The 24,283-nt window shown below is 38.4% G+C and overlaps 1 protein-coding gene across 1 annotated transcript in view; it reads right to left on the minus strand.

Moving 5' to 3' along the window:
* Nucleotides 1–24,283, minus strand: part of nck1b (NCK adaptor protein 1b) — a 107,044-nt gene that overhangs the window by 40,719 nt on the left and 42,042 nt on the right. Inside the window, exon 2 of the mRNA XM_079805992.1 lies at nucleotides 3,263–3,314. The gene's annotated coding sequence lies outside the window, so the exon portion shown is untranslated. The remainder of the gene's footprint in view (nucleotides 1–3,262; nucleotides 3,315–24,283) is intronic.

The following is a 24,283-nucleotide window of genomic DNA, read 5'->3' on the forward strand; positions in this document are numbered from 1 at the left end:
CTAATACTGTCAAATACACACAAGGTTAACATAAACACAGTCTATGTCTAAAGTGAAAGTACAATCGCGTGTGTCTGTATATTAGATGCAGTATATTAGATAACAGCGCAGTAGTGAACACGCGATCCTTAAAGGGACAGTTCACCTCTAAAATGATGTCATAATTTACTCACTCTAACATTGTTTCAAACCTGTATTCATTTCTCGATGACAGAATTTAAATTTTTGAATGAACTATCCCTTTAATGTTAACAAAAGACAAAGAGAAAATCACTCAATGCTCTTGACTGAAAAACTAATACAGTAGCTAAGAATCAGTGTATATTTTATAGTGAAGTAGTGTTTTATTTTTATATTCATTCATTCAATTTCATACTTTAATGCTGCTGTACGGCTCTAAGCTGCCAGTGTAAATCTTTATATATATTATATATATATATTATACAATACACTAGGAATACAAGGTTTTTTTTAAGTAAAGTTTTAAGTTTAAGGTAGGTTTTTCAATTCTTTTAAGTAAAATAAAGAAAGAGTATTGCAATAAAAATATTTTCTCTTTTTCTTTTTTCTCCTTAACCTCTTGCTGTTCCTGTCGCCTAAGAATAGAATAACAAAAAAATGTATGTGACAAGCCATCAGAACCGAACCGAAAACCGTGGTTAAAAATCGAGGTATGTATTGAACTGTGGACTAACTGTATTGTTGCATCCCTAGTTGCCACTATTGAACAGAGCACATTGCTTGACTATTTTCTTTTCATTACGTTTAAAAGTGGACATTTCAAGCTTTATAAACACATATTTCTCATGTTTGTGAGACGAGTAGCTGCTGAGTTTGGGTTTATTTGAGACGCGCTTCAGTTCATGCGCAAAGCATATGATTGCTCCCGCGATTATTGTCTGCTATAGACCAGAGATGCCCAAACTAGGGCCCGCGGGCCAAAGTTGGCCCGTGGTAACCTTTGATTTGGCCCACCGTACCGTCCGAGGGGAGAGAGAGAGAGAGAGAGAGAGAGAGAGAGAGAGAGAGAGAGAGAGAGAGAGAGAGAGAGAGAGAGAGAGAGAGAGAGAGAGAGAGAGAGAGAGAGAGAGAGATACACCTTCGACACAGATTGTCATTTCTAATTTGACATAACAATTTTGTTTGTTTTATTGTTGAACTACAACAGAGTAAACTGAAATTAAATGTTTAAATGAAATGTAAATTAATAAAAAAAATATTGTAAATGTGCAATTCAAAGTGCAGCACCGCGTGCTTTGCGACACATGACGTCAATAAACGCCCAATCTTGATAAACTTCTGAAAAATAAGGACCAGCTTCATATCTCTCATTAGGTCACTGACATTGCAACCACATGGTTTTATTATTGCTTGTGTATTTGGCATTGAACTTTATTGTACATTGAACACTTGGGGATTGTTGCCCATTTAATTGTTCATTAAAATGCAAAACTTTACAAATAAAACTGCATTAGTTAATCAGATTAAAGTTGTTTTATATTTATTTTAAATATTATGACAAAAATAAACCCATAGCAACTTTAATGTAATACAGTTTGATTTAAGATGCAAAATTTACTTTTGGCCCACGGCTGTCAATCAAGTTTGATTTTTGGCCCTTCATAGGAAAAAGTTTGGGCACCCCTGCTATAGACTATTTGCGTTTTATTTATTAAATCCAGGCAATTATCTGATTAAACATTGATTAAAATTAAGATACAATTCATACAAAATGAAATTCACATTAAAGAAAGGCTTTCTAAGCAAAATCATACAAAATTTCTTTCAAAATCCTTTCTGACTTTCTGTCTTCTGACATATTGTGCATCTTTTCACTTTTCATAATCAATGTAGCCTAGATTAAATTTTTAAATAACATTATAATATTTCAACATAAACAGGAACTTCCTGTAAATGTTCTGAAAGTCCGAACTATACAGAAAATGCTTTCACACTAGAAACGAACCAAACCTTTGTTCAGTTTGATCCGGACCGAGACGACCTCTTTTCGTCGGACCAATCGAACAATTGTGAATCGGACCAAACTGAAAAGCCTGAAAATCCGGACCAAACAAGGTAGGTGTGAAAGCGCCCTTAATCTCTGGCGCTGTGCACTTACTGCGAGCGCCCGCACACATGCTGTTCTGACTGGCTGTGGTTTTTGATTGATATTGTCGCATCTCGTAATCGTGTCACATCTGGTGTGGACAAACAAATTGCTTGTTGCTGGAACCTTATTGTAACGCGTCTGGTTAGGACACGGTGTAAAACGAGAATTTTTAAAGAGAATTGTGGGAGGAGCTTGGGTTTGTTGCCCAGCCCTATTTGTTTGAACAGCGAGAGGCGTCTACTCTCACCTAAGCTTACGCTACTCCTACATCCTTCATCCTGCATCGGGTCAGAGGTCACTCTTCTGCCGGAACCAGACTAGCGTATGGCCGTCAACGGAAGCCAGTGATTATATAGTGTTTATATAGTTATAAATATGGATATTTTTCTTACAAAAACACATCACTTTGATTCAGAGGGCCTTTATTAACATCCTGGAGCCGTATGGATTACTAGCTGTATGAGTAGTCATATCCAAAAAAAGCCCATTAGAGCCTCCATGACAACTTCACTCAGAGAAGCTGTGTGATCATGTGACGTCAAAATAGCATCATATAACTAACTAAAACCAAACTTATTTAAAAACATGAACACTTGAACATACATCAGCGTAATAAATACTGCCTAAAATGCAAACTATCTTTGGAAAAACAATTTTTGAAGTGCAATTTGATTGTTTAGTTTGGATCACGTCCCATTTGGAGAGGGCGGGGTTTATGACCTATACTGCATCCAGCCACCTGGGGGCGATCGAAACGCTTTGGCTTCACTTTTCAGGCACACCCGTTTCAGAGCAGTTCGCAATCATTGAACACAATTATGATTTGATAGATCGCATATGACCTTCTGTTGATGAATCGATACAAAGTGTACTTTGTGATGTTTATATGGTAATGCGTTGTGGATTGTTGCAAGAGCGAGCAGCCGACAAGTGCTAAGACATTTCAAAATAAGAGTATGTATTTATGCTTTTTTTCTGGTTATTATTGGTATTTTGATTACACAAACTTAGCAACTATCCATCAATCTTACAAGTGTTTCCAAGCTAATTAAATCAAAGTTTATCTTGCCGAATTTTCCATTTGGTATGTAAAATGTTCAACAAAATGCTAAACATAAAAGATCACGCATAAATGCCAGTTGAAATGCTTACCTGTGCTGCATTAAAGCTGTGGATATCTTAGTAGAGATGCTCTAAGGCAGACCTAGAAAAGAAAGAGAATCATAAGTTTAATAAAACTGCATGTTCTCAAAGACAGGGAAACAACTAATGGAAACAGACTGCAATGACTTTGGAAATAAATCAATGTGTAACATCTCCCGTCCGAAGGGTCTGGCACACACGCTGGCGACGGCGTTGTTGGGCACACCCTCAGATGTACGCTGGGAATGTGCCTCTGTTTACTCGCCAAAGACAATCATCTCTCCAACGATTGTGTGCCATTTGGCTAAATAAATAACTGATGAAGATGACCATTGTTTTAGGGCCTCAATTCGACGACTGCCAGAAGACAGTTTATAGTCAAATGATCTCCGTGCAGTCAAAGCGAGAGATCACTTCCTCTAGAATGATGGCCAGCGATTGTCTATTGTCCAAGCGTGAGTCAGGAAAATAGTGGGGGGAAAGGCAGATCCAAAAGTAGGGTGCAAACAGCAAAAGCAGGATATGCCATTTCATTTGAAATGCATCATACCGGATAGCAAGCGTGTGGGTAGCAAAAAAAAAAAAAATCAAAACAGGAAAACTGTGCTTTCCATTTATAATCCCGACATCGTACCGGACAAACTGAAAGCTGACTAAATTAGAAATACATCTAAAAAGTGACCAGTTCACGAGACCGATCGATATCGTCTTAATCCTGTGCTTGTCAATTGGCCTTTCCTGCCGAAATCCAGGGTCAATCTTTATTAACTGCAGAACACACTCCTCTAACGAATAAACCCTCTAAGCTAGGGCTGGTGATTATGGACTTTTGAACAAAGCTAAATTATTTAATAAAAAATGGTTAAGTGCCATCCCACTTTACTTAACATAAACTGCCCGAATCTCATGTATGAATAACACTGATGAGTTAACAGTATTACAAGGTAACTGCTAATATATAGCAGTGCCAAACTATTTGTTTAAATAGATAAAGTTAGTAAGTTGGCATGAGCCACCACAGTCATCAAAAATATAGAATTGGTGGTATATTGTGTTAAAGGGATAATTCATCCAAAAATGAAAAGTACCCTATGATTTACTCACCCTCAAGTCATCCTAGGTGTATAATGACATTCTGCTTTCAGATGAACACAATCAGTAATATAAAAAAAAAAATTGTCCTGGCTGATCCAAGCATTATAATGGCCATGCTCATTTCTATATACCCTATTCATTAACATGTATTCTTATTTCACTTATTTCTGTGCATTAATCATTATATTGATTAATAATACATTGTTAGCTAATCTGTGTGCTTTGTGTATGTGCATTTCTGAAATACATAACGTGGACAAATCACTTTAAATTGTAATGTAGACGCATTTATTTTTCTGTGAAGCTGCTTTGAAACGTATTGTGAAAAGCGCTATACAAATAAATGTGAATTGAAATTAATTGCGGCCCAAAATTTGATCCCCCCAAAAAGTGCATCCATCCATTATAAAAGTCCTCCACACGGCTTGGGGGGTTAATAAAGGCCTTCTGAAGTGAATCAATAGGGTTGTGTGAGAAAAATATCCATATTTTAAAACTTTAGTAAAATATCTAGCTTCTGGCAGACCACCGTCCATATTCAGCTTAAGAAAAAAGCCCAACTGGCGTGATGATGACATCAGACAAGTAAGCGTTTTGAACTGCGAGAGGCGTCACATGTTCTTTGTAAGTTGAATACGGAAGGCGGTCCGGCAGAAGTTAGATATTATACTTTATAACATGTTAAATATTGATATTTTTTAACAAAAACCCATTGATTCGTTTCAGAAGGCCTTTATTAACCCTCGGAGCTGTGTGGAGCAGTTATATCATGGATGGATGCACTTTTTATTAACAGAACAACTTAAAAAGCTTGGACTAGCCTGGACTTTTTTAATATAACTCAGATGTTATTCGTCTGAAAGAAGAATGTCATATACACCTAGAATGACTTGAGGGTGAGTAAATCATGGGGTACTTTTCATTTTGGGGGACTATCCCTTTAAGGTTAAGGAAACTACAGTTACCATGGCAAAACACAATACTAAAATTAACTGTTAATAAAAAATAGACACCGAGTCTGATGAATAGAATGAACATCACACCTGCACACACATCCTTCCCAGCTAACACACAACCAGCTACATAATTTACCGGTACTTTTTGGTAATTTCATGACTGCTAATCGAAACTGTAACTATGATGTTGCATGCTTGTAATTTCAACTGCAAAAACACGTTCTGTGTGAACCAGCCCTGACAAGTAAACAGAATAATGACACTGACATATAGACTGACTTTATCTCCTCTGACAGCAGATAATGAATCAGGCCAGCGCGAGAGACGCAGGTCAATGGAACAAAAAAGAAAAACGCTAGAGACACTTTTTGTCCATCTAGCATGTTTACATAGAAAAACAAACAATGGAAATGTAACGCAGAGGAATGGAAAAGCACATTCTGTCTGACAGACGAGCAAAGTCTTTCAAAATAAAAGAAAATCGTCAGAAAAACATTTTGAATTTTCTGTTTGACCACACACTCCGCCACCCACTCAAAATGGTCTTGCGACCCACCAAATGAGAAGCAATGCAGCAATAAAGATGGAGAACGGTAGATCTGACACTCCGATGCTAGAGTTCTCAGTGATGTCAAAATAAAAGTCCTGCCTCGTCAACATTGCCCAAACAGAAAACTTTAACGGCCAATAATAAAAAAAAGGCCAAATATTGGCCTTGACACTAAAGGGTGAATTATTGGCAACTGTAAACATTCATGAGCTCGCAAATTCATATGACATGCTGTAATTCAGATGATTATGCAAGTTTGATTTAAAAGTACATATTGAACGTTTATGAATTGTAAAGTGGCCTTTTTCCAAGAGTCATTATGGTAATTCGACTCATTGTACAGTTAGAGATGGAGGACAAACACTGCAAATGAATGTGAAAAGTCTCACTCAAACATGCGTGCAGTCTCTCAGCCCAATGCTACTTTGACATATCTAGTAGGGGTGTGCCATATCATACCGTCCACGATAACACCGGTGTACATTTTGACATGATAAAAATAAAAGTGTCATATCGCGATATCAATGATATAGCGGTGCCATGACGTATGGCCCATTTACTAGAGCCTGAACGATTAAGGATTTTTAAGGCCGATACCGATACAAATATTTGGTGATTTAAAAATCCGATATTCCGATATATCGGCTGATGTATTTATATTATATTATATTATATTATATTATATTATATTATATTATATTATATTATATTATATTATATTATATTATATTATATTATATTATATTATATTATATTATATTATAATATATATATATATATATATATATATATATATATATATATATATATATATACAGAAACACGTAAAAAACTTAAACAGATTTCCCTTATTTGTAGTTATTCATGATCCCTCAGCCTCTCTAATATAATATGATAATGCAGTTTAAAAATAAACTTGTTTGTTTTATTGTTACAACAGAACAGAGGAGTATAAAAATATATTAAAGTTCTGATAAATAAAATGTATAAAAATATTAAACAAAGTCCTTTGGACGAAAACACAATAACAAAAACAAAACAAAAAATCTATATAGTATTAATAGATGTGGTAAGCTTCATAAATATAACTGAGCAAGACTGGAAAAAAATATTCAGTTAAGTTCTATAAGTTCTGATAAATAACAACAGCAAAATATAAACTATATACAGTATAAATATGAGCTACCTTATAATTACAATGTCAACTTGCTTATCCCTTTACATGCACTCTTTTAATTCTATCCATCAAGCTACAACAAACCATTTTCAATCATCATTTGCTGCCTGCCTTCTAAAATCTACTAACGTTACTGATGATCAGTAAATCCATCATTTGACTCGCTAATGCAGCGTCTGAACAAAGTCAGCAACGCACTTTCGTTCACTCCAAGTGCCTAACTTACAATGCAGGGACTGGAACTATAAATATACTAGTTATAAATACAGTAATCATTACTTTATGTAGGCAGAAAAAGTTTGTTGTGATTTCCAAGCGCATTAATGTTAGCGGTCTTCCACTGATAGCCATGGCATTAGCTAGCTTTGTGGTTAGCTCAAGTCTAGCTTTAGAAATGGACTGCAAAAATATTGTAAAACATACTTTTTTCAAAATAATGGGCAGGGGAGAGATGATACGTCTCATGCTGTCAAACTGTCACGCTATTAAAGAATCTTATTCAGTCACTTTGTCCGAGTTAAACTGACAGTCAGTCAACTATACTGGAACAACCTAACGTAAGCTAATTCTGTTTCACTCTTGGCTTACATGTAACAGCAAAACTGGACTTGGCAGTCACGAATTTTGTAATGCTTATTTGAGTTAAGAGAACTGATGGGGATGTTTTAAGTGTTATTCAAGCAATGTATGTCTCGTGACAGTTGCCACCTTACCATGCACTTCACGGATGATCTGTTGTGAATGCAATGTTCGCGGCACGCAGCATGACTCAGCTCAGCTGGATCAGCTGTGTTGCCAATCTGCACGTTGTAGAGCGCCCTCTGGTGGACAAACTATGAAACGCCAACACTCATAATGTGGTTGAGCGGTGTTTCGTCCGTTTTTTTTATTTTTTATTCATTTATCGGCCATCATAAATGCCGATACCGATAGTTTGGAAAATGCCTAATATCGGCCGATAATATCGGCCCGCCGTTTGGCGGTTTGACACGCGATCCGAATCATGATTCGACTCACTGATTCATAACGCTTCGAAGCTTCATGATGCCGTGTTTTGAAATCGTCATCACTATATAAGTCGTTATTTAGGTTTTTTTGCACACAAAAACTATTCTCATCGCTTCATAAAGTTATTGTAGAACCACTGTAGTGAGATGGACTTTGTAACGACGTCTTTAGTGCCTTTTAAGGGTCTTGAGAGTGAACCGTGCCATTGTGCCAATGGAGGCCTTTCTGAGCCATCAGATTTCAACTAAAATATCTTCATTTCTGTTCCGAAGACGAACGGAGGTCTTATGGGTGTCGAACGACATGAGGATAAGTAATTAATGACAGAATTTTCATTTTTGGGTGAACTAACCCTTTAAGACATCAATGTGTCACCACGAGTCGCAGGGTTTAATAAGGATTCGCATGTCTATGTGTTTTTACTCTCATTGCTCTCATATTCTAAAATATCCCCATTGATATGCATTATACGACTATCACACTGCAACGTCTTGGATGCCCTGGGGGTAAGCAGATAAACATAAAAAATCGTTTTTGGGTGAACTATCCCTTTAATAGAGATGTATATTTATAATCAGAGGTATCATGTTTACATGTAACAGCTTAACCTTCAATAACTGCACCACAGGTCGTTGTTAGATTAGGGGTTTGCATTACAACAAAACGCCAAGATTCAACAATTCATACTACTATAGACTATAATGCTGCACTATTAGCTTTTAGACCGCTTCAAAGTGGATTATGATTATATTGTGTGGATTATATTACTCATTTTGAGTGTTCTAGTTTACTGTTACAAAGTGGATAGATAAAAATAATTTCTAAATACATTTGTTTACTTGGTTATTTAACTAAAAAACAATGCTGCGCTAAGTGGAAGGGATGAGATGAACTGATCTTAATTGATAGGAGCCACATAAGCTTGTTTATTTTGCAATGCTCAATGCATCGCAGAGCTATTCAGCTGTGAAACACAAACTGGATTAATTTTAATAACTTCCGGTATCTGCCCGTAGATTAAATGACACAAAAACCATTCGCCCATTGAGTTTACGAGAATGGAACGCCCTTCGATCTCAAGGAAATCACCGACAAGTGCAAGCGAAGGCCACAAGACTGCAAGTCCACCTCAAGTGTGCAATTTGGGACAATGACGCACGCAATGCAGCCTCAAACTTTGACAAGAACAAAGAATCTTAGATGCATAAAGAGACACAGCACAGGTAAGCACCTCGCAAGGTTTTGGAGCAGAGAAACACACTACAATCAAATCCATCTCACACATCTCTAACAGGCACATCTCTGGTCTGCAAAGTAAATTAGATTTGTTTTATGGGATCTATCATGTGGTATTAGGAACTTCAAACCTCTAGCAGCTTCGCTAATGAGATTAATGAACGCTGGGAGGTAAAGTTAACAACAGTGTGCAGAGACAGTCAGCGAGACACTCCTTAACTCTGGCAGACAAAGTTCACTCCCACCGCATAGCTGGAGTTCACAGCCAGAGAACACAACGTGAAGGCCAATCACACGCCACACGCTAATCTAAACATCACATTCTCCTTAACCCCTTTTTCTCTTTATCACTACTTTCTCTCTTGAAATGACCCGTCATGTGTCTTCTCAAACAACCTTTGGTAGTCTTCTTTACCTCCTTGAGTTACTACTGAAAAATAGTAAGTATGTAAGTAAGTAAAAATAGCTAGAAAATTGGGTTGGGCTTTCTGGAATGGTCCTCAAATGGTTCAGGTCATACTTAGAAGGGAGAGGTTATTATGTGAGTATAGGTGACCATAAGTCTGAGTGGACATCCATGACATGCGGAGTCCCAAAAGGGTCAATTCTTGCACCACTCCTATTCAACCTGTATATGCTGCCACTGAGCCAAATAATGAAAAATAACAAAATGGCTTACCACAGCTATGCTGACGACACCCAGATCTACTTAGCCATATCACCTAATGACTACAGCCCCATTGACTCTCTATGTAAATGCATTGATGAAGTTAACAGTTGGATGTGCCAAAACTTTCTTCAGTTAAACAAAGACAAAACTGAAATTACTACATTTGGAAACAAAGATGAAATTCTCAAGGTGAACGCATATCTTGAGGCTAAAGGCCTGAAATCAAAAAATCAAGTCAGGAATCTTGGTGTGATTTTGGAGTCAGACCTGAGTTTCAATAGTCATGTCAAAGCAATAACTAAATCCGCTTACTATCATCTCAAAAACATATCAAGAATTAGATGCTTTGTTTCCAGGCAAGACTTAGAGAAACTCGTTCATGCTTTTATTACCAGCAGGGTGGACTATTGTAATGGTCTCCTCACCGGCCTTCCCAAAAAGACCATTAGACAGCTGCAGCTCATACAGAACGCTGCTGCCAGGATCCTGAGCAGAACCAGAAAATATGACCATATCACACCAGTCCTCAGATCTTTACACTGGCTTCCAGTTACATTTAGGATCGATTTTAAAGTGCTATTACTTGTATATAAATCACTCAATGACCTAGGACCTCAATACATTGCAGATATGCTGATTAAATACAAACCCAACAGATCACTCAGATCATCAGGATCAAGTCAATTAGAAATACCAAGGGTTCACTCAAAGCAAGGAGAGTCTGCTTTTAGCTATTATGCCAGCCGTAGCTGGAACCAGCTTCCTGATCAGATCAGATGTGCTCCAACAGTAGCCACTTTCAAATCCAGACTCAAAACACATCTGTTTAGCTGTGCATTTACTGAATGAGCTGTGCCACTGTACGTGCTTTGTCCGAACTGCTTGCATTTTAATTTATATGCTTAAATTTAACCCTGTTCTTATTTTTATTCTTAATTATACTCTTTATTTTTATCTTTCAATGTTTTCTTTATTTTTTATTTCTTTTAATTCCTATTATAACTGTAATATTTTTATTTCATTTCTGTGTAAAGCACTTTGAATTGCCACGGTGTATGAAATGTGCTATACAAATAAACTTGCCTTGCCTTGCCTAATTAATCGCGATTAATCGCAAGTTTTTAATATTTTACGTTTTTAATATTTTGATATTGTAATAATTTCAGTTACTCTCCAAATTAATGTATAAACAATTTAAAGACAGCATATTTTAAATATGTTGTGTTGTATTGTCATCTTTTTATGAATGAAGGCCAGTATCACTGATAGTAAAGTCTCTATGAAACATTAATGACGTTACATTACAGTATAACTGAAAGCTCCCAATTTCAACATTTATTAGGCTTTAAAAAACAACTTTTAATTTAAGTGAATTAAAACAATCTTTACATAAACCCAAAATAGTAAATGTTATATTTACACATGGCCTTCCCTATTATACAGAAATGTAATAGTTATCAAACACCTTTCTTAACTGCATAAATAATAAATGAAATATAGATTAATCATCATTAAAGCTAACATTTTCTCTGTTCCCGTTGTTCTTTGATGAACATTAATGACAGGCATCATCAGTGATCCTGTCACTTTAAGAACAACCGCGGATCTGACGCGCTGTCCCGCGCATCTCATTTCCTCACAACTCTTTAAGTTCATTTAAGACGTTATTTAACTAATTTAAGATTCCTAATATGAAAATACTCAAAATCCCCTGTGTTATTGTTTGTTCAAGAGCAAAAGAGAGCTCGATGTGAGCAGGAAACTGACGCGAGTCTATCTATGCGTCGAGTGTGTCTGTGCGTCGTGTGTGTGTGTGTAGCTGACATGAGACGCATCCACACAGACAGGACACTGACACACACACACACACACACACACACACACACACACACAGGACATTGACATACAGCGCGTTCTCTTGTGTCGTGATGATCATGTAACGCTAAGCAAAAATGGATATAAAAACGGACGCTGCGTTATTTGCGTTAAATATTTTTAAATCGTTAAGCTGAAAAAATGAATCGCCCGCGTTAACGCGTTAATTTGCTCAGCCCTAAATATAATATAATATATAGAAAAATTGACAGAATTTGAAATGCTTTGTCATTTTGCCAGATAAAAATAAATAAATAAGGGTGTGTTCACACTTGGCATGTTTGGTTGGATTAAAGCGAACCCTGGTGTGATTTCTCTGTTAGTGCGGTTCATTTGAATAAGTGTGAACGCTGCCATCTGAACCCTAGTGCGCACCAAACAAGCGGACTGAGACCCTTGAGGATGTGTTCACTAACTAAAAAACCCTATGGTGCGTCGGACGCGAATGAAGCGTTTTGCATGTAAATTTGTAAATATGTAGGCCTACAAATCATGTAAATTTGAGTGATTTACATGTTTAGTCAATGCAAAGACACGAATAGACATTCTGCGGCGCGTTTCACGTGAATGAGGTGGCGCAAATGACACGGCGCGAATTGAGTGTTTGACGCGTCATTCGCACGAATCGCGCAAGTTGAAAAATATGAACTTTGGTGGATCTTCGCGCCGCATTAACCAATCAAGAGCTTGCTCTAGTAGTGACAACAATGAGGAGAAAATCATATGGTTTATATTAATCATATATTAATATCTGGTTCAGACAAGTGTGCATATGATTATCTCTGTAATAAAAATTAAATGACATGAAACACAACCCACAACAACTCTTTTTGTTAAATGCAAGTTTATGTATGATCAATAATACAAAAGTATAAGTAAAAGGTATAAGAAGCTATGAAATAAAGCAAACAATTCAGTCAAACATTCAAAGTCGGTGCTAGTAGGCTACAACGGTAACGTAAAGTTAAATAGACTAAAAATAAAAAAGTAATGAAATGGTTCTCGCCAGGGTTAACGAGCGCGGCTGATCGCCTTGATCTCACAACTCTGAAAACGCCAGATAAAATGTTCAAATAGGCACTCTTTTTATAAAAAAAACACAGATTTGAGCTTTACACAACTACATTATAACCTGAAAAAGTATTAAAACAATGTTTTGTCACGCATTAACAGGAGTATTTTTACAAAAAAGACGTCAAGTGTGAACACAGCCCATGTCAGCCATTTCTCAACGAGACGAACCGGCTGGCAGAAGCCCCTCCCATGACGCAAATTCCCGTCTGTTGTGCAGTGAATGTCACACGCGAATGAAGCGAGTAAACTCAAAATGTTCAAGTGTCCAACTACGCTTGAATAGCGCGATTTATTTGCGTCATTCGCGTCTGGTGTGAACGCACCATTATAGTTTGGTTCACATGGTTTGTTCGCTCTGGACCAAAAAAAAAACTTGGCGTTCACATTGGCATTTTAACATCCGACCGAAAGGCATAGGGATATGTTCACAACCTTTTATGATGTATATTTTGTGTCGTATATTCAGTTCGGTACAGGCGTCAGAACTAGGGGTGTGCACAAATAGTCAAATATTCAAGCTGTGATTAACATTTGAAAAATAAAAATACTATTTGAATTTTACTATATTGCTTTGCTGGCCGTAAATGCAGTGAATCCATGATGAATCCCACTAAAATTAGTTATAACTAAATCCACTGGGTGGCGCTGTTGAGCGTGTTAATAAATTGAGTGTATTTGATCACAAATGTCGTCGTCTGCCTCACGATGTTTGGAATTACAAAATGGAGTTACTTTTGATCAAATGAATGAATGAAACTGAGTTATCATATCATGACCACAATGAGAAATCACATGAAAGACAGATGTCCACCACTGCATTCACGACTGCAGGTAAGCACAGATGTTCACCGAGTGAGAGAGAGGTAACTTATATGACAGCAAAATTATCTCGAGACAAATGCTTCCCTTGTGTTTTCTGTTCTTAGACCCTCGAAGAAACTTAAAGTGCTTTTAGAGACTTCACTTAACACCGTTATCTTTGTGTCTCTGCAACGTCTGTCAGCGGAGCGCGTTTATTGTTGAAGTGAGAGAAGATCCTGTTGTAATGTTTAATCATTTATTTTATAATAAAAATTTGCTTTGAAGAAAAAGTGCATTTTGCCCATTGAATGGAATCGTCAGAGCAGAAAATAAAGCTGCTGATCTCTGTGTTTTTTTCCGTTGTCTCTGGACGCTTTCATATGTAAATTGCGAGAGCTTATTTGTCCATTAGATTGAAAGATCAGAAAAATCCAATACATTTACCCGCCCACAGACCCTCCACTCAAATAAATCAGGACAGAAGTGGTTGAAAGTGGACAAGAGAGACACCAGGCGTGAACGGGTATGTGTCTCCCTCGTCGTCTTGTGATCCGATCGACCAAAACGCATCTAAACGCCAGGTTTAAACAGGGCCTAAATGTTTTAAAGCCCATTCTTTTTTTGGTCTGGTCGAAGTTATCAAACCAACTGTGAAACATTCCCATTGTAAAGGACGCTAAATAGGGAGGAAATGAGGTTTGTCATAGAAACAAAGGCTTGAACTCCAATTTTGTTTTAATGGGGTCTATAAGGCACGTTTCAGAAAGATTACCCATTGAAGACACAGCAAAGATGTGGACAGAATCTCAATAGCAGCTGTCTGAAGCACTAAAAATGAACGCTGTCTGCATTTATCATTATAAAAGTCACAGAAGGGCAGGGCCTTTATGCTTCCGTATGACAGAACAAACACATTAGCTTCAAGAAACCTCCAACCGTGCGCATCTGTGCTCTTCGAGCTTTAGCACTGCTGGTAAGAGAGATGCACTTCACAGAAGACACTGTGTGCTAGAAGAGCACAACAAAACATCTGCATCTGGGCTCTAGTCACACTTTTGAGGTCACCAGAGCTGAAATGAGCCTGTATCCTCCCTCTCCATCTGTCTCTCAGCCCTAAATTCTGCCGTCCCAGAAACCTTTTCACTCATTTGAGATGGGGTGGAACAGCACAGATGCGTTGGGTCGGTCCCACAGGTTCACTTTCAGCATGTGTGTGAGCTTTACAATCCCTGCAAGTGATTTCTAAATGCAGGGCATAGACACTGAACAACTAGTCATGAGAGGAAATCTGAAACCAAATGAAAAAAGATATCAAGTGTTGGAGGTAAAGATGTTAGAAGCACTAAAGGAGAACTTTGCTACTCTTATTTGTACAGTAGCCCTATAGTCTATTATCACAATATTTGTTTCCATATTGATCAATATAGATATACATCACAATATATAATTTTATAATGCTGCCAGCTTGAAGGGTATCCTGACAATGACTGAAGCCTGGAGAAACCAGATCTTATCATCGTTATCAACATAAATTTGATCATGATCTTGATATGATATAGTTTATCACCCAGCCCTAAAATGTTTTCATTAAAACCCTTACATTTCTTTTGTTTTAATGTATGGTATTAGTAGCAATGATTCAACTAACTCACACTCCACCATTACACTTTATATAATAATTTTATATCTAGGGATGGAACAATATTAAAAGCTGATAATTTTTTTTTTTCATTCCAATAAATGCCTAATATTATTGTCCTAATACTGTCCGCTAGGGATGCGCGGTATATCGGTACTGCGAAAATACCGGTATATATTTTATTTCAAACGGTACGATAATATGATTTTGCTCATTTCGGTATATGCTGCTGTTTCTCATCAGTGTGCTACCCAAACTGATGAGAAACTCAACACGCCCAAAACAAATTAATAAAGACAGGAGTATAAGTGAAATTTGGAACTTTGCTTCAGGGTGTTTTCACACTTGGGTCCTCTTTAAAAGAACCGAACTCAGACTCCTTTTAAGGGTTAGTTCACCCAAAAATGAAAATTCTGTCATTAATTACTTACCCTCATGTCGTTCGACACCCGTAAGACCTCCGTTGATCTTCAGAACACAAATGAAGATATTTTAGTTGAAATCTGATGGCTCTGAAAGGCCTCCATTGGCACAATGCACGTTACACTCTCAAGACCCTTAAAGGTCCTGTTCTTCGTGATCCCATTTCTCAAACTTTAGTTAGTGTGTAATGTTGCTGTTAGAGCATAAATAATACCTGTAAAATTATAAAGCTCAAAGTTCAATGCCAAGCGAGATATTTTATTTAACAGAAGTTCCCTTTCAAAGCCTACAGCGAACGGCCGGTTGGACTACATCCTGGTACTTCCTGCTTTAATGACGTCAGTAGAACAGTTTGTTGACTAACCTCCGCCCACAAGAATACGCGAAAAGGGGGCGTGGTCTTGTTGCTCCCTCGTGGAGAAGAGGAAGTGTTGCGTTCGGTTCGGTTGCGTTTGCGTTTGTCGCCATCAGACGCTGTTATTTCCATCCCGGAGTCAAATCACCTTTGTTTGGCCTTCAGGGGCTGTAGTTTGAGCGCGTTCATCTCCCCGTTATGGTAAGAGGCGTGACCTTTCCGGCCAACGTGAGCTAAGCTGCTGTCGAATCACAACACGGGAACCGCTGGCACAATCAGAACTCGTTACGTATTTCTGAAGGAGGGACTTCAAAGAACGAGGAAATTCTCAGGCCGTTTTTAGGACAGTGAAAACAGCGGTATACAGATAAGTAAATTGTGTGAAAAATACTGTTTTTTTACACATGAAACATGAACACGTTATATTGCACACTGTAAACACAATCAAAGCTTCAAAAAAACACGAAAAACGGGACCTTTAAAAGGTACTAAAGACGTCGTTACAAAGTCCATCTCACTACAGTGGTTCTACAATAACTTTATGGAGTGACGAGAATAGTTTTTGTGCGCAAAAAAAACCTAAATAACGACTTATATAGTAATGACAATTTTAAAACACGGCATCATGAAGCTTCGAAGCGTTATGAATCAGTGAGTCGAATCATGATTCGGATCGCGTGTCAAACCGCCAAACTGCTGGCTTTGGCGATCCAAACTGCTGAATCGACTCACTGATTCATAACGCTTCGAAGCTTCATGATGCCGTGTTTTGAAATTGTGCACGCGCTGTAGGTGTGTGCGCTCGTAACACCATTTTAAACTGGCAAAGCGCACAGTTCTTTCTTACACAGTGCGGAAGCGATTGAAATTGCAATAAACAAGTGTAAGTTGTGAACGAATAATTTGCTGATAATTTGTAGAGCATTGCCAGAAGCAGCAGCCATGATGAACAGCCGATTTGTACGGAGGCATCTGATGACCAAACTACACTGGAATTCGCAAACAGAAAAATCAAGTAAGCCCAGAGCGGCTTGTGTTCAGATTGAGTGTTTTTAGCAAAACCGTACCTTATGATGAGATCGAACCGAACCCAGACCACCTCCCGAGATGGTCTCGGTTTGGTTCACTTTAAAGGGGTCTGAGATCGTTTGGAGTGTTCACATATGGGCTAAAATCACACGAACCACGCTCTGACCCCCTGAAAAGGACCAAGTGTGAAAACACCCTAAAACTGATGAAGAACCCATCAAACTTCGCCAAGCATCGGTCACTTGCCCATCCTGACTTGTACAAGACATTAACCCTTATGTGGCGTTCACACCGGACGCAATTGATGCGAATAAAACGCGCTATTCGCGCGAAGTTGGCCGCTTGAACATTTGGAGTTTACTCGCAATTTGCATCATGGGAGGGGCTTCTGCCAGCCGGCTCGACTCATTGAGAAATGGCTGACATGGGCTGTGTTTACACGTCTTTTTTGTTAAAATCTACTGTTAATGTGACAAAACGTAGTTTTAAGACTTTTTCAGGCGATAATGTAGTGGTTTAAAGCTCAAATCTGTGGTTTATTTATAAAAAGAGTGCCTATTTGAACATTTCATCTGGCGTTTTCGGAGTTGTGAGCTCCAGTGGATCAGCGGCGCTCCGCGCTCGTTTACCCCGGCGAGAGCAGCCTTTCCTCGGCTAGTCCTTCTGCCTTCTGCCGCTGGCTCTGATGTCTCGAGCTATAATTCGTCTTGTGTAGATGTAACGGCCGATCTTTGGTCTCATGGATCGATAATTTGTTCTTAACGCAGTGCTAATATCTGCCAAAGTTCAGTTTTTTCAATTCGGCCGATTTGCAGCATTCGCGTGAATCACGCGTCAAACACTCAATTCGCGCCGCCTCATTCACGCGACTCTTTGCATTGAGTTAACATGTAAATCACTCGCGCGAATCGCGTCCGGTGAGAACGCACCATTAAAGGCCAAGACAGCAGCCCCCCGGCTTAAAATAACTACCGTTCTAAAATGTTTAATAACTTTTAAAATTTGCTAGGGGTGGGAATCTTTTACCATCTCACGATTCAATTCGATTCCGATTCTTGAGGCCACGATTCGATTCATAATCGATTTTCGATTCAAAACGATTCGATTTCATCCATAATGATTTCTAATCAGGTTTCTGATCATGATCTACTCTCATCTGCTTTGCTATACAGAATGACAAACGAATACATTAAAGTGTCTTTCACATTTATTAAGTTCAATTCTCAGGAAAGTGCCTTTTATCAAAAACATTGTCTGGTTCTCAATTGCTACTCATTAGTAGCTAGCTATGAAATAAGTTGGAACAAAAATAAAGTGCTTCTTCAAAATACAAAATGGTTGAAAATAGATGCATTTCCCAGGAAAGTTGCAGTTTACCACAAATATCATGTAGAACACAACCGGTGAAGACCAAAAAAAATCTATATTTCTCAGTCAGACAAAGTAACTTAAAGAATAACAAGTTATGAAAATAAAGTGCTGGGAGTTTCGTGAAACACTGCAGTGTGCGTTGGTCTGCAGCCGGCGGCTGACTCTGCTCCGTGTCGCTGAGATCAGGGTGATGCCTAGTAATATGAGCCCACGCATTTGTTGTGCTGCCGAAGTACTAGGTCTTCATTTTGCAAAGCTTGCACACTGTGTGTGTCATGTCCAGCGCAGTGCTTCCAGGCATTCGGTAAAAACCGAAATGATGCCGAACTTTAGCTTTAAGTGAAGACGGGGCTGGTTGGATCTCCCTCTCATCCATATTTGCGGACCCACTTTATATAAGGTGGCCTTAACTACTATGTACTAACATTTTAATAAATCATTTGATACAATGCACTTATTGTGTACATACATGTTTTTACATTGTACTTACATTAAAAAAATACCTGCATGTAATTACATCTGTAATTAATTTCTGTAGTTACATTTGTAATTACACAGTTGACACTTCCATTACACCTAACCCTACCCTTAAACTTACCCAAACCACCACACCTGTCCCTAACACTACCCGTATCCCACCTCAATATCAGCAAAAGTGTTTTGCAATACAATTTGAACACAGTAAGTACATTGTACTTATTTTTTTATGTAAGTACATAGTAGTTAAAGGTCCCATGGCATGAAATTTTCATTTTATGAGGTTTTTCAACATCAATATGAGTTCCCCTAGCCTGAATATTGTCCCCAAGTGGATAGAAATGTTGATCGGTGTAAAACCGAGTTCTGGCTGTCTTTCTCTGCCTTTGAGAAAATGACAGGCCAGACGAGCCAATCCTGAAGTCTCCTGGTTTGACGTCCAAGCAGGAACGGTTTCCTCCCTTTCCTCCGCCCAGAGAATCTGGCACGCCCATGCAAACGCTCGAGAGATCATGGGTTGTGAACGAGTTTGTCTTTGTTTGCGCTGTGTACTGTACAGTACTGCATCTGGCCCACAGCGGAGGCACCAAACGTGGCGTGAGATTAAGCAGACGGGGGGTAAGCGTGAGCATATACGGGCTAGCCAGCTTTCCCCACAATAAACTGGATTACATTCGATTACTGCTGTTGTGTCTTTGTTTGCGCTGTGTACTCAATGCGCGTCACTGACGCTTTCCATATGATAGGAACATATCTAAAAATAATGCTATTATCAACACTTACTCATAACTCGTTCATCTCGACAGCTGTAATGGTACTTTGCATGTGTTACAAAGTTGGTAATAATGATGAAGACGGACTCGGCGTGACTGGGACTCGTGTTTATTCAGAACTCTCAGATACAAACACAATAAACTCGCGCTGACTGACAGCGCTCTCATAACTCAGTAGTTACTATAAATAACTTTGTTAGCAATCGCTGAGCTCAGTCTCTGGTACATTAGTGATGTCCGGTTCGCGAACGATCTTTCTTTTGAACCGGTTCTTTTTAGTGAACCGAATCAGTTCACCAAATCGGACTGAATCGTTCTAAACTTTTCGCGTCTCCAGTCAGCGCTGATCCATAATTTACTAAAGTTACTAACTTTCTGACATGAGTGACAGTCCCTCCGACTAGAAATAGACTAATAACCTGAAGTATATGCTGTAACTACAACCGTTCAGACATGCTGAGAGAACTGATGTGAAGTGAACTCAGGTCCATCCATCTCTCTGGCAGCAGCTCGTGCCTGCTCGTGCCTCGTAGACCTAATTAAACCACGCCCCCTCCGCTCATATCAAATGCAAAGATGTCAGCCAATCACAACAGTGGGCGTTTTTACTGAAGTCTCACAGCAGACACGCCTCTTGTAACAGGGCATTCAGCCACAGGGCAAACAGCAGTATAGAAAAAATGCCTTTTATTTCTAAATTATGACATTTTATGATGTAAAAATCATACTAACAATATAAGTACACCTCAGGAAACATTATAAAATAATAGAAAAATGCCATGCCATGGGACCTTTAAGGCCACCTGATATAAAGTGGGGCCATATTTGCTTCCTCTCTATTTTAGTGATTTGCCGCTCACGTTCAAAAACTGGCTGCGTGGTGACGTCCGGACGTCGCGTATAGGCTAGTTACAAAACGGAGGCGAACAGCCAGCTGATTTTATTAATTTATTAAATCGATTCTTGGACATTTCAGATCAATTCTGAATCGTTGCAAATGAGAATCTAGATTCTTCTGTCAATCGATTTTTTGGCACACCCCTAAAATTTGCAGTAAAATGCACCGTAAAGAGGAGAATCTCAGCTTTTCAGAAGAACAATATTTCTCGCGATTGATTATTCAGAGGCCCCGTGGTGAGCGTGGATGCATCATCAAAATCTGCAGCATTGATTCATCAAGGAAACATTGTGGAAACAATGTGGGTTGTTCCCCTGAGCCAAACAGAAACGATGGTTGATCATTAGTCCCACCCCAGTGCCCAGATTCATTGAACATCAGTCAACAACTCAACCAATAAACATAGTGTTTGGTCTTTTGAACCACCAATCACACGTTTCTCTAACACAACATGAAAGTGGGTGTGTATTTGCCAAGGGGATAATCCAGCCCCCGGGAAGCGTACCTTCCATAGGGGCAGCCATTGCTAACCAAGCCATCACCTGCTGTTAGCATCCCATTGACTCCCATTCATTTTAGTGTCACTTTGACAGCGAATAACTTTGCATCTGAGGCGTTTAAAGACTCCATTTGTCCATTGTTTATTTCTTAACAAACACGACAATGTATAAAAGGCTCCATTACCTTGTAGTATCTTACACTATCTTAAACGTAGAGCATGCAGAGCACTCTCTCACAGAGCACAGAACACAAAAGTCAGTATATTTCTCTATTTGTATGTAGTTTGTGTTTTACACTGTTTCAGTGTTTATGTAACAATCTTTATTTTTATTATACTCTCTGAACTTTTTTGGACACATCTACATTGTCAGTAAATAAAACACACCTATTTTCACTCAAAAACGCCTAGAATAATATTATAAATGGCTATAACTTGCTGAGGGATTGTTACATGTAGACAACATTTCATCTGGAAGCCTAAAACAACCAAGTCTAACTTCATGTTCTCTTGTTTAAAATGATATATGACACTTGATGCTAACTGCAAGAATGGGTGTGAAAATAGTAGAGGCAGAGTCAGGCGTCCCAAAACTGTTCTAGGTCTTTAAGGGTTAAGAGATCGACAGGTCAGTGCATAAATCAAACAATCTGATTAGTAGGGCTGTAATCTCCCAGTCGATTAGTCGATTATTGGTCGATACGTTCTGGCTCGACCAAAATTTTGATTGGTCGATTTTTTGCAGCGTTCATTTAATTAGTTTTTGCCGCGTTCATTTAATCAGTTTTGCCGCGCCGCGTTCATTTGATCAGGTGGAAAGCACTAATTGCTAATGGGGGTGTTTTCATAGCACCCCTGTTTCACAGGTATCAGTCTGCCTTCAGAACACCCCCATTGTTTTCACTTCTTTTGGATTAGCCCAACCAACTGGCGAAGAGAAGTCTCTCGCCGGTCCTTTTTTTTCATTCCCCGCTGGTTCAAACGCACGACCATAGCGGTAAACTTGAGGAACGCCCATCGACATACACATGAGGGGAAGCGTCACAACACCACGCTTCAGTCGTGCCGCAAAAGTGGATCTGTACTGTCCGTTTTGCCGCGTTCATTTCATCAGTTTTGCCGCGTTCATTTCATCAGTTTTGCCGCGCCGCGTTCATTTCATCAGGTGGAAAGCACTAATTGCTAATGGGGGTGTTTTCAGAGCACCCCTGTTTCACAGGTAACAGTCTGTCTTCAAAACACCCCCATTGTTTTCACTTTTGGATTAGCCCAACCCACTGGAGAAGAGAGACAGATTGAAGAAGGCTAGTTTTCTGTAACTTATATTATTTATTTAATTGTGAGAGCGTTTTTTCTGCTCTTGATCTGGGTTGTTTAATAAATATTAATGTTTTATTAAAGTGGACGTGCCTTTTGTGTTTAAGAGTAAAAGCTTTAAGTTAATAGTCTATTCGTGTCTCAGCCGCGAAGCTGAGCTCAGCTGATCGTATGTTCGAGCTGCACAGAGCGGCTGAAATTATACTGTCTGTCAGTTATTATAATACATATGACAAAAACAATTGTCTAAATTATGTTGCATATTCCTCAAAAGTTCTTGTGATGATATTTAGTTGACAATAGTACTATATTTTGGGAAATCATAGGCTATGATATTGCGCAGGTGCACGTGACGCAACGCTGTCAGAGCCGACAGACTCGTGTGTCAAGACTCATTTCAGTGCAAAATAATCAGCTCAAAAACTATTTAATATACTGCAAATAGCCTAATAGTTTTTTATGTTTATTTATAATTAATTTATGCAGACAACAAGGCTACCAAGTACTTCGCACAGTGCGCAGCTAATTAATTTAACTTTTTTTTTCCTAACGTCATTTTTAGTCGATTTTTAGTCGAAAATTTCAGGACTTCAGTCGACCAAGATTTTCTTTGGTTGATTACAGCCCTACTGATTAGACATTTATTTTCTTTTAACACTGATCAACATGCATACATAAGATCGTATCGTTTAAATGTGATGAAATCTCCAGCGTTCGTTTCAACCAATGACGTTTAGATTTCATAATATTTGCATGCACAGGCTACTATTGCACATTTACATTCGCGCAAGACATAACAGACTGCGTTTATGTGAATACTCACTAAAGATTGACATTTTTTACATAATTTTGTGTGTATTTGACTAAGGAAAAACAACTTAATATGGAATGCGCGAGCTCTTTAGGCTTGTCGATGGTAACACGGGTGTGATGTAATTGAGAGGTGACGCATGGACACCGTGTCCTGATAAAAAATAAATTTAAAAAAAGCTTATTTCTCTGGATTTAAACATTCTTGGAAATAAAGTACACAAGTCAACAAAATAAATTACATTGTTCTAGTAGTTTTGGGATATTTTAAATCCAAAAATCTTACATATTGTGCCTTTAAGTGAGAGTAAGATTTTTACATCATGGCTAATAATCACTATGATCCCAATATTTTTTTTAAACTTATCAACAACAATTTTATTGCATACTCACAAAAATTAAGTACACAACAAAAGATTGATAACTTTTTCGTATGTTTGTAACAGAAATGCAGACACCACTGTAATATGTCTATGTTTGTGAAAATGTATCCAGCTGTTAGGAACACACTTCAATATCATATAAAATCCAAGCTAAAGCAGTGAAAACTGGACCAAGCTGGAGAAGTGTCCTTGCTTTTCATTCCTATTTAAAGCCTGAGGAGAGAATCTGAGGACATCTTTTCAACATCCATCAACACTACAATAAAATTCAATAACCCTGATAAGATCAAGAGGAAACGCAGAGCCGATCTGGACCATCTCACTCTCCTCATTACACACATCTAGCGAAAGCCAACTACAACTCATATGGTTAACAGAAGATATTCACATGTTATGAACAGGCCAAAAACCACAAAATATCTATTAGCGTGTATATAAATGGCAGGGTTTTTCCTGTGTCGAAAATGGTCTTGGGTTGTACCCTACCCATGTGAACTGTGAGTACTGACAATAACTCTAAAATAAATGCAAAGAAACAGTTTGCAATATTAACATATTTTGAAAAAAAAAAATCACTGTCAGGACAGATCTTAAAGCAAAGTGCATGGAACTAT

This window comes from Gobio gobio (assembly GCF_949357685.1).
Source record: "Gobio gobio genome assembly, chromosome: 23".
In the NCBI taxonomy this organism is placed as follows: Eukaryota; Metazoa; Chordata; class Actinopteri; order Cypriniformes; family Gobionidae; genus Gobio; species Gobio gobio.